Source organism: Pipistrellus hanaki (genome assembly GCF_964339955.1).
Source record: "Pipistrellus hanaki genome assembly, chromosome: 18".
Lineage (NCBI taxonomy): Eukaryota > Metazoa > Chordata > Mammalia > Chiroptera > Vespertilionidae > Pipistrellus > Pipistrellus hanaki.
Window position 1 is genome coordinate 15,775,328 of NC_140520.1, and position 12,714 is coordinate 15,788,041.

Consider the following 12,714-nt stretch of genomic DNA (forward strand, 5'->3'; position numbering starts at 1 on the left):
CACTGGAAAATGGGTGATTTTTAAAAACATATATTTTTATTGATTTCAGAAGAGGAAGGGAAAGGGAGAGAGAGATAGAAATATCAATGATGAAAGAGAATCACTGATCGGCTGCCTCCTGCTCACCCCCTATTGGGCATCGAGCCCATAACCTGGCCATGTGCCCTGACCAGGAATGTAACCATGACCTCCTGGTTCATAGGTCAATGCTCAACCACTGAACCACACCAGCCAGTGAAAATGGATGATTTTTAATGAAAACAGTTTCCTATTGTGGCATTTCAAGTAGGATAAGTAGAATTAAGGGAACTAGGGCAACACTTTGTTATGCAATTTTCCCCTGAAATAGCTAAAAATATGTTCTCAGCAGAGAATTAGTGCATTATAGTGATCTGATGCTGAGCAGTTGTGTTTAAATTAGAGACATCTAGCTCACTAATACCGTGTCACCACAATTTGAAGGTAGAGAAGTTCTGTTAAAACAGCTTAAACTGATAATCTCTTTTTAAAACACGTGGCTCAGCATGTTAAAATTTTTTTTTGAAATCCTTATATGGATAGCATCACCATGTAATGGCAACCTTCATCCTTTACTTCCAGATGGGTGGGCTCTTAGCTCTTACTCTCTTATGAATCAGGGAGTTGCTGGGTAAATGTTATCTCTTAGCCAGGGGAGCAGTTACCATAAAATGCTGTCTGCATGAATGCATTGGTTAATGAACTACTTACTGGCATGGAAGCTATACGCAGCTGTACTTTAGAAAATTTGACAAATCTCCATTTATAAGACACAATAAGCCTGATCATTTCACAAATAATATAATTTCCTAAAGTAAGAGGCTAGCCCGGCAGGTGTGGCTCAGTGGTTGAGTTCGATTCCTGGTCAAGGCACATGCCCAGGTTATGTGCTTGATCCCCAAGAGGGGGTATGCAGGAGGCAGCCAATCAGTGATTCTCTCTTATCATTGATATTTCAATCTCTCTCTCCCTCTTCCTTTCTCTGAAATCAATTAAAGAATGCACAAGTACCCACACAAACAAACAAACAAACAAACAAAAATGCTAACTTTCCTAGTTACACAAAAACAATTATAAAAGAACTCATTCCCTTTCCCCCAGTATATGCTGAATGCATCGTATGTTTCAGGTTCTGGGGGAGAGGTAGAGGAACCAGAGATGAATATGAGATAGTCATAGACCTGTAGGAACCCATATACCTGAAAGGGAGTCAGATACTTAAAAAGCACAATGTGGCCAATGAAACGATAAAGCTGCGATCACAACCACAACCACAACCACAACCGTATATCCATGTTGAATGGATTGCTGTGTAGACAAGGGGAGGGTAGATCAAACAGGGAGAGGCCAGGGCATGAGGTGTCCAGGTGAGAGGTGATAAGAGCTACCTCACCTGGCATTGATGGGAAGAATTCAGAATGAAGTCAAGACATTTTCAAAAAGGAAGTATCAAAAATTACTAGCTATACAAGTCCATATGGCTTCAGGGCTTGCAATTGGGCAAAACTATATATTTACGCTGAAACAGATAAAAATGAGTACTTTTTCTCATTTAGTTTATATAGTTCTTTTCTTTTTTTAATGTATTTTATTGATTTTTCACAGAGAGGAAGGAAGAGGGATAGAGAGCTAGAAACATCGATGAGAGAGATACATCGACCAGCTGCCTCCTACACACCCCCTACTGGAGATGTGCCAGCAACCAATGTACATGCCCTTGACTGGAATCGAACCCGGGACCTTTCAGTCCGCAAGCCAACGCTCTATCCACTGAGCCAAACCGGTTTCGGCTTATGTAGTTCTTTCATTTGCAGCCTACTTCTATGTTCACAATATAGATGGACTACTCTGAAATACAAAACATCCACTATGTCTTGAAATATATTAAAAAAGGGATCCAGTAATATACTTGGAATTACTAAAGAGTAATAAAGGTATACTCATATACAGTATTATAAAAAAAAAATTAAAGAACATTTTTAGTAAATCTTGATTTTGTTAGCTTTGTGGGATATTATTGTATTTTTATTTAGGAGGAAACTGAGGCACAAAGAAGTTACAGTTTAGCTGGGATAATAACACCTACTTTCCAGGATATTGTGGGTATTAAGAGGAGTTAATGTGTATTAATTTATATCTTGCCTTATATAACTGATATGTTCTAAGAATATGTGTAGAAAAAGACATTTTGCATTCAAACTCTATTTTAAATGTTATAAATGAAAACATTTTGGGGAAGATGTATAATTACTTCCAGTTTATTTTTGGGGTGTCTGTAATCTGGGCATGTGCCCTTAACCGGAATCGAACGGGACCCTTTAGACCCCAGGCTGACGCTCTATCCACTGAGCCAAACTGGTTAGGGCAAGCCTACATTTTTTTATATTCTGAGCATGGAAGGACCAGTGCCAAATGCTGTATGTGCAACATCTTCTTTAGCTTTTACCCACAAAGAGAGGCGCATTTAGTCTCTGACACTCTTCCGTAAATGCTTCATTCTTTCATTCATTCACTCTACAAATATATTTTTTAATTGAATGTTTGCTTTTTTGCCCAACTGGTTTATTCCCAGTCCCTTTTGCTTCTCCACCTGGGTGATTTTGTTATCATTTGTTTGTAGTTTTAAATATTCTCTCTTCTTGGCTTTCCCCCAGTTCCACTTACTCTCCTATGTCTAGCTCAGACTCAACTCCTTCCATAAACCCCTTAAATCTTCCCCAGTCTAAAAGACCCCTCTCTTCACTAAGTCCAAAAGGACCGAAGCACACCTTTCATTGGCCAGTTGTTCATGATGCTGATTTCTGTCATGTCATCTTACTGAAATCCTTTGCTTCATTTCCACACGTTTGTCTTCTCTTTCCAACTTGGGTAAGTTCTGGTGAGTGTAATACACGTGGAAGTGTAATAAATGTTATATGAACTTTCCAAGTTGGATAAGATTGTGAATCACAGTTAACACTTTGTGTCCCCTAGAGTAAGTAGTTCCTTAATAAGTAGTAGATTTTTGTGTTGCCAGAAAACTCAACTCCCAGTTGAAAGGATATATCATAGTGCAGGATGGGAAACAGTCTCAGTTCTGTAACCTAAGAAGGACAATATGCAAGTGAAGGTTGGCTCACCGAGGAAATTGAAAACCTTACCACAGAAGTCAGAACAGCTTTTGGGAGACTGAAAATATAATATTTTTTGTGGTATTAAATATCTTACTAAAATGAAGCTCAGAGAGCAATAAGACACTCTCGAGCATCTTATAGTTAGTATCTATAGCAGGTTAGACCAGGAGAGGAGAAGGCTCATGGTAAGACCCTGATCTTTTGTCTGTGCAGAGAAAGATTTTGTTCCGTAGTGTTGATTCATACCGAATTGGGGGGAAGGGGGGGAGGGAAATACTGGATGTTCTAAAATACTGAAAGACACATTTAAAGCCTCATAAGTCCTTGAAAAATAGTGAATAGTGGTTCAGCTTCCATTCGGAATTATTCATTCATTCACCCATTTATTCTTTTTAATCTTTCCTGAATCCTTATGGGATGTTAAATCGAAGATGTAGAAGAGACAGTTCCTGCATCTAAGCATGGAGACAAGATATATAAACAAATAGTTACTATGCTGTGTAAGTGTAATATGTGTTATGTGAATAGTGTTAAAGATGTCATTTTGGATAGAGTCTTTAAGGTTCTTTCTATCTATAAAATCACACGAATAATATATTCACAGGGCCCTAAGAAATTTAGAGGAAAAAAGCATTCCTTACAGTGGAGGCGATCAAAGAAAGTGTTTATTGGAAATGGTACTGGAGTAGGGCCTTGTTAGGTAATATTTTGATAGGCACTGATTATAATCATGATGATGATACAGACCATATATTGAATGTTTGCAGGAGGCAGTATGCTAGGTGCTTTAAGCACATGTTCCAGTCAGGAGGAGGGTAGAACAGAGTTATCTGGATACCCTGAAATTATACTGAAAATTCTGTATATATGTAAATGTATACATTTTCATGGGGAAAGGTTCCAGAGACCCATAGTCTATGGACCATGGCAGAGAGAATAGCACATGTGTTTCCATTTTCCAACTACTATAATTTTATCTATTTTGCAAAAATAATTGATTACCTCCATGTTTGAGCCCCTTTTAAAGGATGTTTCCTTGAGAGAGAGTTTTCTACTAATAAGGTTTCTATTGAGATAATCGGTGACTATTGTAGCTAAGCATTAATTTACATATAAATTGAGTTGAAAAACCACAGTACTGAGTTTCAGATCAGAACTTTAGTATTTTTTTTTATAGGCACATATCTATTAGTATTATTTAAACACACCACATAGTACAGTGGGTTTTGCTCAGTGTTGAATGTTCTTATAAAAATCCCTTAGGATTACACATAGTCAGTCACAGAAGACCTTTAAATATTGTAAGTTTATACTAATTGACCTGCTCTATTATTTGCATTTCATTAGGAACAATTTTTTAGTTTTTCTTTTTCTTTCATTCCCCCTTCTTTTTAAAAAAAAGTTTTAAAGAATTGGTTGAATTGACTATTGTTTGAGTCATAGGATAATTTTTGTAATTTATGAAGCAAAGGTATCTTATCAGAGGGAGTTACTTTTGCATTTTAATTTTCTGCAGCCAAGTGTGAATATCATGCTCAAGAATTTTAACATAGTCAAGATAAAAATCTTTATTTTCACTTGTTCAGACTTCTGTTGCAAACATGTGTCCTCATTGCAAAGCTATACCATACCAACTAGTAAGATGGTGCTCGGGCCATAGATAAACATTTTTGTATGCTACCAACAGCACTGATGTGATTGCTCTAATGAAACAGAGTTTAGAGGAGATGTACTTCCAGTTATAAAAAATCTATATTTCATTAAAGTTTAATTCAGTTAACAGGGTAGGCATTCATGGGAAAATGCCTATGCTTTTAGTGAAATATGCTGTACACATATACATATGTGTATATGGGCAAAGTTGGGCCAGGGCAGAACACCTTTTCCAAGTAACATTGCAAAGAGTGCTGTAGATAAAGATTCAAACATGGAATTTTTTTGTAGAGATTGACAAGCTGATTCTAACATTCGCAGGAAGCACAAAAGACCCAGAATAGCCAAAACAACTTAAAAGAAATAACACCAGTGTTGGTGAATGAATACTACCTGATTTTAACCCTTTTTGTGAAGTTAAAATAATCAAGATAGTGGGGCATTGGCACAAAATTAGACCAATAGAACAATGAGACAAAATAAAGTTAAAAAATGGACCACAGCTATAGACAGCTGATTTTCAATGGAGAAAAGGCAGTTTAGTGGAGAAAGAGTAGTATTTTCAACAAATGTTATTGGAAAAATTGAATATGTATACGCAAAAAATAAACTATTCATATCTTTTATCACTTACAAATGTTATGATTGGCTTTGTTTCCATTTGATAGTGACCTTTAGCATGCTGTCATGAAGACATGTGACGAGTTTACCAAATACTCCTTGTCAAAATGTTTTCTTTTGACAACTTGTACATAAAGTGCATACTGATAGAAAAATTCTCTTTGGTTAAGCAGGTAGGATATTATAATGTATCCAGCCATGAATACTGTAGCTCTGATGCTTTCTTTGAGGCTGTTTTTGTTTACATATTTATATACTTGCAGTTTTGATATGACTACTACTTAAATCTCATTTATAAGCTTCATTCCTTGTGTATAAGATTCTATTGGGATATAGTATTTACATTTTGCAAATCTTAGACTTTCTATCATATTTTTTTTGGATTGAAATCTGACTACTTGAATTCTCATGACAAACTCTAGTCATTTCACTTTCATTGACTTGGGATTTTCACTTGGCAAATCATCTTATGTTTTGTCATATTAAAACAAGATGTGACACTGATTTTCGGCTGTTTCTGAATTTGTACCTTTAGTTACTCTTAAATAATATTGTAATAATGCAGTTTTTCAAAATCCTCCTTTTTACTTTCAGTTTCTAAACTTAGCTGATTATCAGGAGGAAGCACAAAGAGGCTTGGGTAGCCAACATTAATATTACCACGTCTGTGATCTAAAGCTCATGCACTGCAGGGTTGTGGCCTTCCTCTGGGCCTTTCCAATTCTGTTTTAGACTCAGACATACACCCTGGATGATGGGACTTTTCAGTCTAGAGTAAAATGTAAAGCTACAAGTTAGGATGGGGATATGGCTTACAAACAAATGCACTGCCAACAGCAAGAAGTGACTGTGTCACCCTGATAGCAAGGGAAGAGACAAGGAAGAAAAAGCATAAAAAGGCTAAAACAATTTTCAAGAGAACAAAGTGATCTATAGCAAAAGTTATTGCAACCACAAGAAATATTGAAATTACATACAGAACATTAAGAACACAGGAAATGGCCGAAACCGGTTTGGCTCAATGGATAGAGCGTCGGCTTGGGGACTGAAGGGTCCCGGGTTTGATTCCGGTCAAGGGCATGTACGTTGGTTGCTGGCATATCCCCAGAAAGGGTGTGCAAGAGACAGCTGGTTGATGACTCTCTCTCATCGATTTTTCTAACTCTGTATCTCTCCCCCTTCCTCTCTGTACAAAATCAATAAAATATATTAAAACAAAACAAAACAAACAAACAAACAAAACTGGCAACCTTTAAAAAAAAAAAAAGAATACAGGAAATGAACGCTAAATTCTATAAATTCCAATAGCTATTTGTCAGTACTTAACTCGCCCTTTCTGTAGCTTTTTAACACTATTGATTACTGTCTCCCTCCGTTCTTTTAGCTTCCATGATGCCAAACATGCCTGGTTTTCCCTCTCCTTAGCCTCTCTGCCACTTTTGCTGGTGCATTATCTTTTACCTGGCCTTTAATATTTGCATCGACCCAAGGCCCTTTTCTGGACCATTTCATATTCCCCCTTAGATATTCTCTTCTGCACCGTGGCTTCAGTTACAACATAGGCACCCACGACTCTCGCAGCGATAGCTGCTGGGCTAACCTCAGACTCCTATTCTGGCGAATGCTGGCCTTGGTCTCATGGGCCAGCACCACCCAGTCACATGTGGGCTCAGCCTCACCCAGCCTTTAGAACCAGCCCCGATCTTAAGCAAGAAAACGGTGAAGGCCATGGCTGAGCAGTGACCATCCGGGCAGCACTGATCCAATCTCTCTTCACCCCGAGGCCCTTCTGAGTGGATTTGGCTTGGCATGCTACGAAAAGGGCTCTGCCTTTTTCCCATTCCATGACTGAGTGCGCATCTTGGTTTTCTGCCTGATACCAGCTGGCTCATTTGGGTCTGGAGTTCTGTTTTGATCTCCTACTGTGCCTGGGAAGTCCCAGAGGCCTGGTCCTGAAACCTGGTCTCCATGTCTTCCTGGCACCTGCCTTTTGTCTTCCTGGCTCTCCTTCCGTGGCTCCCCCCTCCCCGCATTGTTCTTCACCCTCCCACTGAGACCTCTTCCTTCTGCCCACTGCTGGACTTCCTCCCTCAGGTTAACTCAGTGCTTCTTTAGATGTCCTCGACTCTTCTGTTTCCCTGAGCGGCACAGTTGACTTCTGCTCCGTATCTGGGTCTACTCAACCTCAGTTCTGGGACCTTGCCTTCAGCTTGCAATGACTCGAAGGCTCCCTGGAAGTATATTTTCCCTTCATACTGGCATTGCTCAATGACATTAACGTGGATTGCTTTAAAGAACGGAGAATCCATAGATGTTCTTTACTCTCAATAGGATAGGCACCAGGGAAACCCAGTTGGGTCAAAGGTAGGCTCTGCCTGTGCGGAAGTCCATTCTCAGTGCAGTCATATCTGGATGCTCTTTACAGCCAATCAGCTTGCTGCATGGAAACTGCTCCCTGTTTGTGTGGCCCTGTGCTCCGTTTTCAGTGAAGTCCTTTGCTCACAGAAACTCAGCTATTAAAACAATTCATAAATAAGACTCCAGCTAATGTATCAGGGACCCCAGTTCTTAGAATAAAAATGGACAAGAGTTCATGCATGTGCTCCATATTAATTACCATCTGCTTAACCTCGATTAATCGAAACATATGCATGCTTTTTTTCCCCCCCCGATGGAAGAGGCATATTGGAAATATTTAAGTTCTTAAATATTTAAATGGTCATGCTGTGCTTTTCACAGATGATTGGAACGCTGCCCAGGCATAAACTAACTGTATCATCCTTCCCCCAAACAATTTGTCAGTTGTTTAGCCCAGTATAATTTGTTTTTCCTGACCCGTGGAGATGACAGTGTTTTATGGGGAAATAAAAATAACATAAAGCAATAGCTCTGAATTTCTAATACCTCTCCCCCCAAAATCATTCTTTGATATAAAAATGTATTTCAAAGATAGGTTATTTTTTAACAGGGGGACCCAGGAAAGATTTTTAAAAGCAGGAGTCTCATTTTGTGAATACATACAGGAATTTCAGCAAGACAGGTTATGGTGACTCACACTATAATTTCATGGATGCGGTATCAGGCTTTCAGTGCTTATGCACACATAGCCTTCATCCTTTATGTGAACTTGTGCCGAAGAGATTTAATCACTATCGGATTGATCCCAGGCGGAAGCCTGGCATTTTTTTTTTTTTTAGAAAGAAATAATTTCATGTGTCCATTAACTAAACATTCAGGATGAATGGAACACGGAGGACACACCAAGAAAGCTAGCTGTGCCACCAGAAGTTGTACCTTCCTCTGAGGAAGAGTACATCTCAGAACCACAGGTGAGGTTAGTGAGGCTTTCAGACATATCACTTTTCCATAGCATAGAAGTCTCAGGAGACACACATTTATCACCTCTTGCAGAGTCCAGCTATTGATCAGCTTGTTCAGCCTGTTCCGAAGGATAAATCATTTCCCAGGAGGCTCATTGGGATCCAATGAAAAAGGATTTTGTAGCTCCGGCCTCTTTAGGTTGTGGGGTCCAATTTCACTGTGGTAGGGGCCGGGCTCCTCACAATAAGCCATTCTCCCACCAACGGGACATCCTGCAATTCAGTTCTGACACTGTCTACCCAGAGATTGAAGGCTCAGTCCTATAAGACTGCCCTGTCCCCCGCCACTCTGATTTCAGCCACCAGCCCCAAGGCCAGGCTTCTGACAGACTGGCTACAAATTGGAGGTTGCAGTCGGCCCCTTTCCCACTCAGGGTGCCCAGTGCCAGTCCAGTTGGTCCTCTGTACTTCTGACCAAATGGCTGTCAATCAGAGGTTCCCATGACCACCTTCTTGGGTTCAATTAACTTGCAAGAGTGTCTCACAAAAACATGCTGATTACCAGGTTATTGGTTTACTCGAAAAGGATACCCGAACTTGGGAATAGCCAGATGGAAGAGATGCCCATGGCAAGATCTTTGGGAAAAGGCACAGCTGCCCTCCCACAGTTGTCCTCTTCTTTACAACAAAACTCCTTGGAAAAATTTCAAGAATTGTCTCAGTCTCTACTCCTTCTCCTCCCATTTTCTCTTAACAGGCTGTCATCCACCTCACTGCACTAGAACAGCTCTCCTCAGCCTCCTGAAGGTCCCTCAGGTCGGCCACTTCCAGCGTCCAGTCTTTGTTCTCCCCAGACCTGATGTGTTGGCTGCATTTGATGGAGAGGAAGGTCTTCCTTCATGAAACGCCCTCTTGGCTTTGGGCCACCGCTCTCTTTCGGTTTCCTTCTGTCTGGCTGACGACTTCTGCTCACTCTTCAGCTCCTCACCTCTGCACGTTAGGAAGCCCAGGGCCCAGCACTCTGACTTCTTCCCCATCTCACTCTCTCAGTGATCTCATCCTTTTGCCAGACTTAATGAATTCCAAATATCCGCCTCTAGCTTAGACTTCTCTCTAGATGAAAGACTCTCACATATCCAGCACTGAAGGCATTGTTTTGGTGCTAATTAGAAAAAGCTGCCCCTTTCCTCAAGCACTCGACTGCCATCTTCTGGGAAATTTTCAGAATAAACACACCTAGCAGATGGCTGTGAATGAGCATGGTGTCTGCACAGCTGTGGAATCCTAGCCATGAACAGCAGCCCGTTTTTCCACGGGGTGGGTGTGTAAGGGCATCAACTGGACTCTTGATCCCCAGCCCCCATCCCTCCATCCTCTTCCTTTTAGTCATTTCTGTTTCAGAAGTTCTCCCCCTTGCTGAGGTCACACTTCTTGAAGTTGTCCTCCTCTCTTCTCTTTCTCCTGCACTACAGCTTTAATCCGTCAGTGAACCTGTGGGTTTTTCCTTCCCAATACATTAGAATTTAACCACGAATCACCACTCTCACTGCTGCTACAATGATCCGACCGCCATCATCTCTCTCACCCACCCCCATTATTCCAAAAGCCAGCTTCCTCTTTTGCTCCACATCCTCTGTTCTCCATGCGTTAGCCACCGTTACCTATTTAAAACCTGGGCCGCCGCCTCTTTTCTCTTTACCCCAAACCCGTCAATTGGTCTGATTGGATCTCATCTCACAGCTCCTCCTCTGTGAGCTCTGTGCTTCGGGAATGGGCCTCCTTGTTGTTCCTGCAACAAGCCAAGTGCACATCTGCTTCAGGCATTTCCGGGATGCTCTTCTGTAAAGCATGGCTTAGTCCCTCCTTTCATGAGTGTTGGCTTGAATGTTTTCATATCAGAGAAGCCTTCCTCAACCAAAGCATATAACAAAGTAACCCTTTCCCCCAGCATTTAACACCCCCCTTACTGTTCAGTCTTCTCCATTGCACTGATTGTCTGGCGTGCACACACATCGTTTATTGTTTCTCACCATTGGGGTTTAAACTTCATGAGGCTACATTCCCAGTTTCTAAAAACAATGCCTGCCTGGCAAGTAGAAGCTTAATACATATTAGTTGAAACATACAAACATCCCTAAATCTAGCTGTGGGATCCTATCCTTAAAAACACCCAAAGGTTTGAGATGGTCCTGCACAATTGTAATCTCTCAATCCCAAAATAAAAACATTTTCAGGACTCCAGGGATGAATTTAAATCTCACCTGAAAATTGCATTGATTTTACAACCTTCTAGAAGGGCACGCTTTTCCTACAGAGAAAGCAAGTAGGCGCCATCTAGTGGCACCAAGAGAAGACTGCATTTGTGTTACTTTATGATTCAAAAGCTTATTAATCCTGTGAAAGTGGTACTTATGATCATCCTAAATCCTCAAGTGTGCATTTTCCACAGAATATATTAACCTAGAAAGTACATTTCATTTCCTCTAAAATATTTATAACTTATTTTTACTTACTAATTTTTGTTTTCAGGGATTTAGCATTTTTTGTTCCTTTCTACTTTCCTATTATGTTTTATCCTCTGCTTACCTTAAAACCGTTTACGTTCACAGGGTACTGGCCTAATCATTGGCTAGGTAAATACAGGCTCTCTCTGAGAATTTATATCCTAATAAAAACAGCATGTATGAGGGTAGACGTGTGAAAGAGCTTGCCAAGCGATGCAGTAACTTCTTAAAACCAGCCTTCCGAAGCCCATTGAAGGCTTTGGTGTTGAGTATGTCCCCACCATTGGGCAGTGAGCTTTCGGAGTCTCAGTGTGCCATTTCCCAGAAAATGCACATATAATGATATGCCGGAGAGACGAAGGTAGAAACATTTGTGCCCATGCTCACTGACAGGAGAGGCAGGAATTAATCACAGTCTCAGGCTGCCAGTCAAACTTTGGAACAGTTGGATTCTTACAGTGCTTGTTAAGTTAAAGCGGAAACTCGTCAGTCCACTTCGGGAGCCTGTGACCTTTCCGGCCGGGAGCAGCTGGGGTGGGGCTGGGCAATGCGTACTGCCACCAGAAGACCAGAGCAGCACCCATCTGCCCAGCAGGTGAAGGTCATGACAAGAGAGGCCGGGGAAGATGGACCCTGTGTGCCCATGCTCAGGTTAATCAGTCTGGAGGAAGACTTTGAGTAGCTTCAGGGGGCAAAAGCTGGACCAATGGAGTATGATACGAAAGCAGATTTCATGCCAACGTTGAAAGCATTTTTCAATGAGGGTGTTTTCTAAAGAGATCCTAGTCTCAGGTCCCTCATCAGTGAGGATTCAAGCAGAGGCTGGATGATACCGACCAGGGATTTGCTGAAGTTATTAAGATTCTCTGATTCCTGGCTTTCTGTCTGCACATATGGAAACCCTCCCTACCCTTCAATGCTCAGTTCATACCCCGCTTGTTCGTTGTTGCTGTTGTTGTGAGCACTGCAATGACCTTTAGCTCCTAAGCTGATGCTCTGCTACTTGAAGACAGGGGACCACATCTCATAGTTGCTCACCTGTTGGCCTTGCCAGAGCAGCTGCAGGTTACATACTCAGGGGGAGGAAGACTCTCAGTGCTCCGCGCAGCTGGCCTCTGGACCCACAGCAGCTTTAGTGGAGCAATTATTTAGCTAAGTATTAGAAAAATGAAATATTTGTTAAGACTTGTTCCCTCGTAAAAAATTATAATAATTTTTAGGGGCACTAGTATCAGCTTCTTTTTTCAGCTGTGTTGTTTATCATGTACCTGCTATCCAGGAAAGCAGGTATAGAAATTGATAGTACAGCAGTTGGTAGAATGCTACTGAAATTTAAAAAACAAATTTTCTGCTTATTGGATAGTTATTTTAGAGTTTTTCCTCCAGCCTACAGATATTTCTTTTCAGTTGTAGGTAAATATTTTCTTTGATGTGATACCTTTTTTTGTTTTTCTCGATAAAATATCTTTTAAATTACAGAAGTTG

General features: G+C 40.8%; 1 protein-coding gene across 7 annotated transcripts in view; it reads left to right on the forward strand.

Moving 5' to 3' along the window:
* DNM3 (dynamin 3) overlaps window positions 1-12,714 on the forward strand; it is a 359,120-nt gene that overhangs the window by 65,206 nt on the left and 281,200 nt on the right. The gene's annotated exons all lie outside the window — the stretch shown is intronic.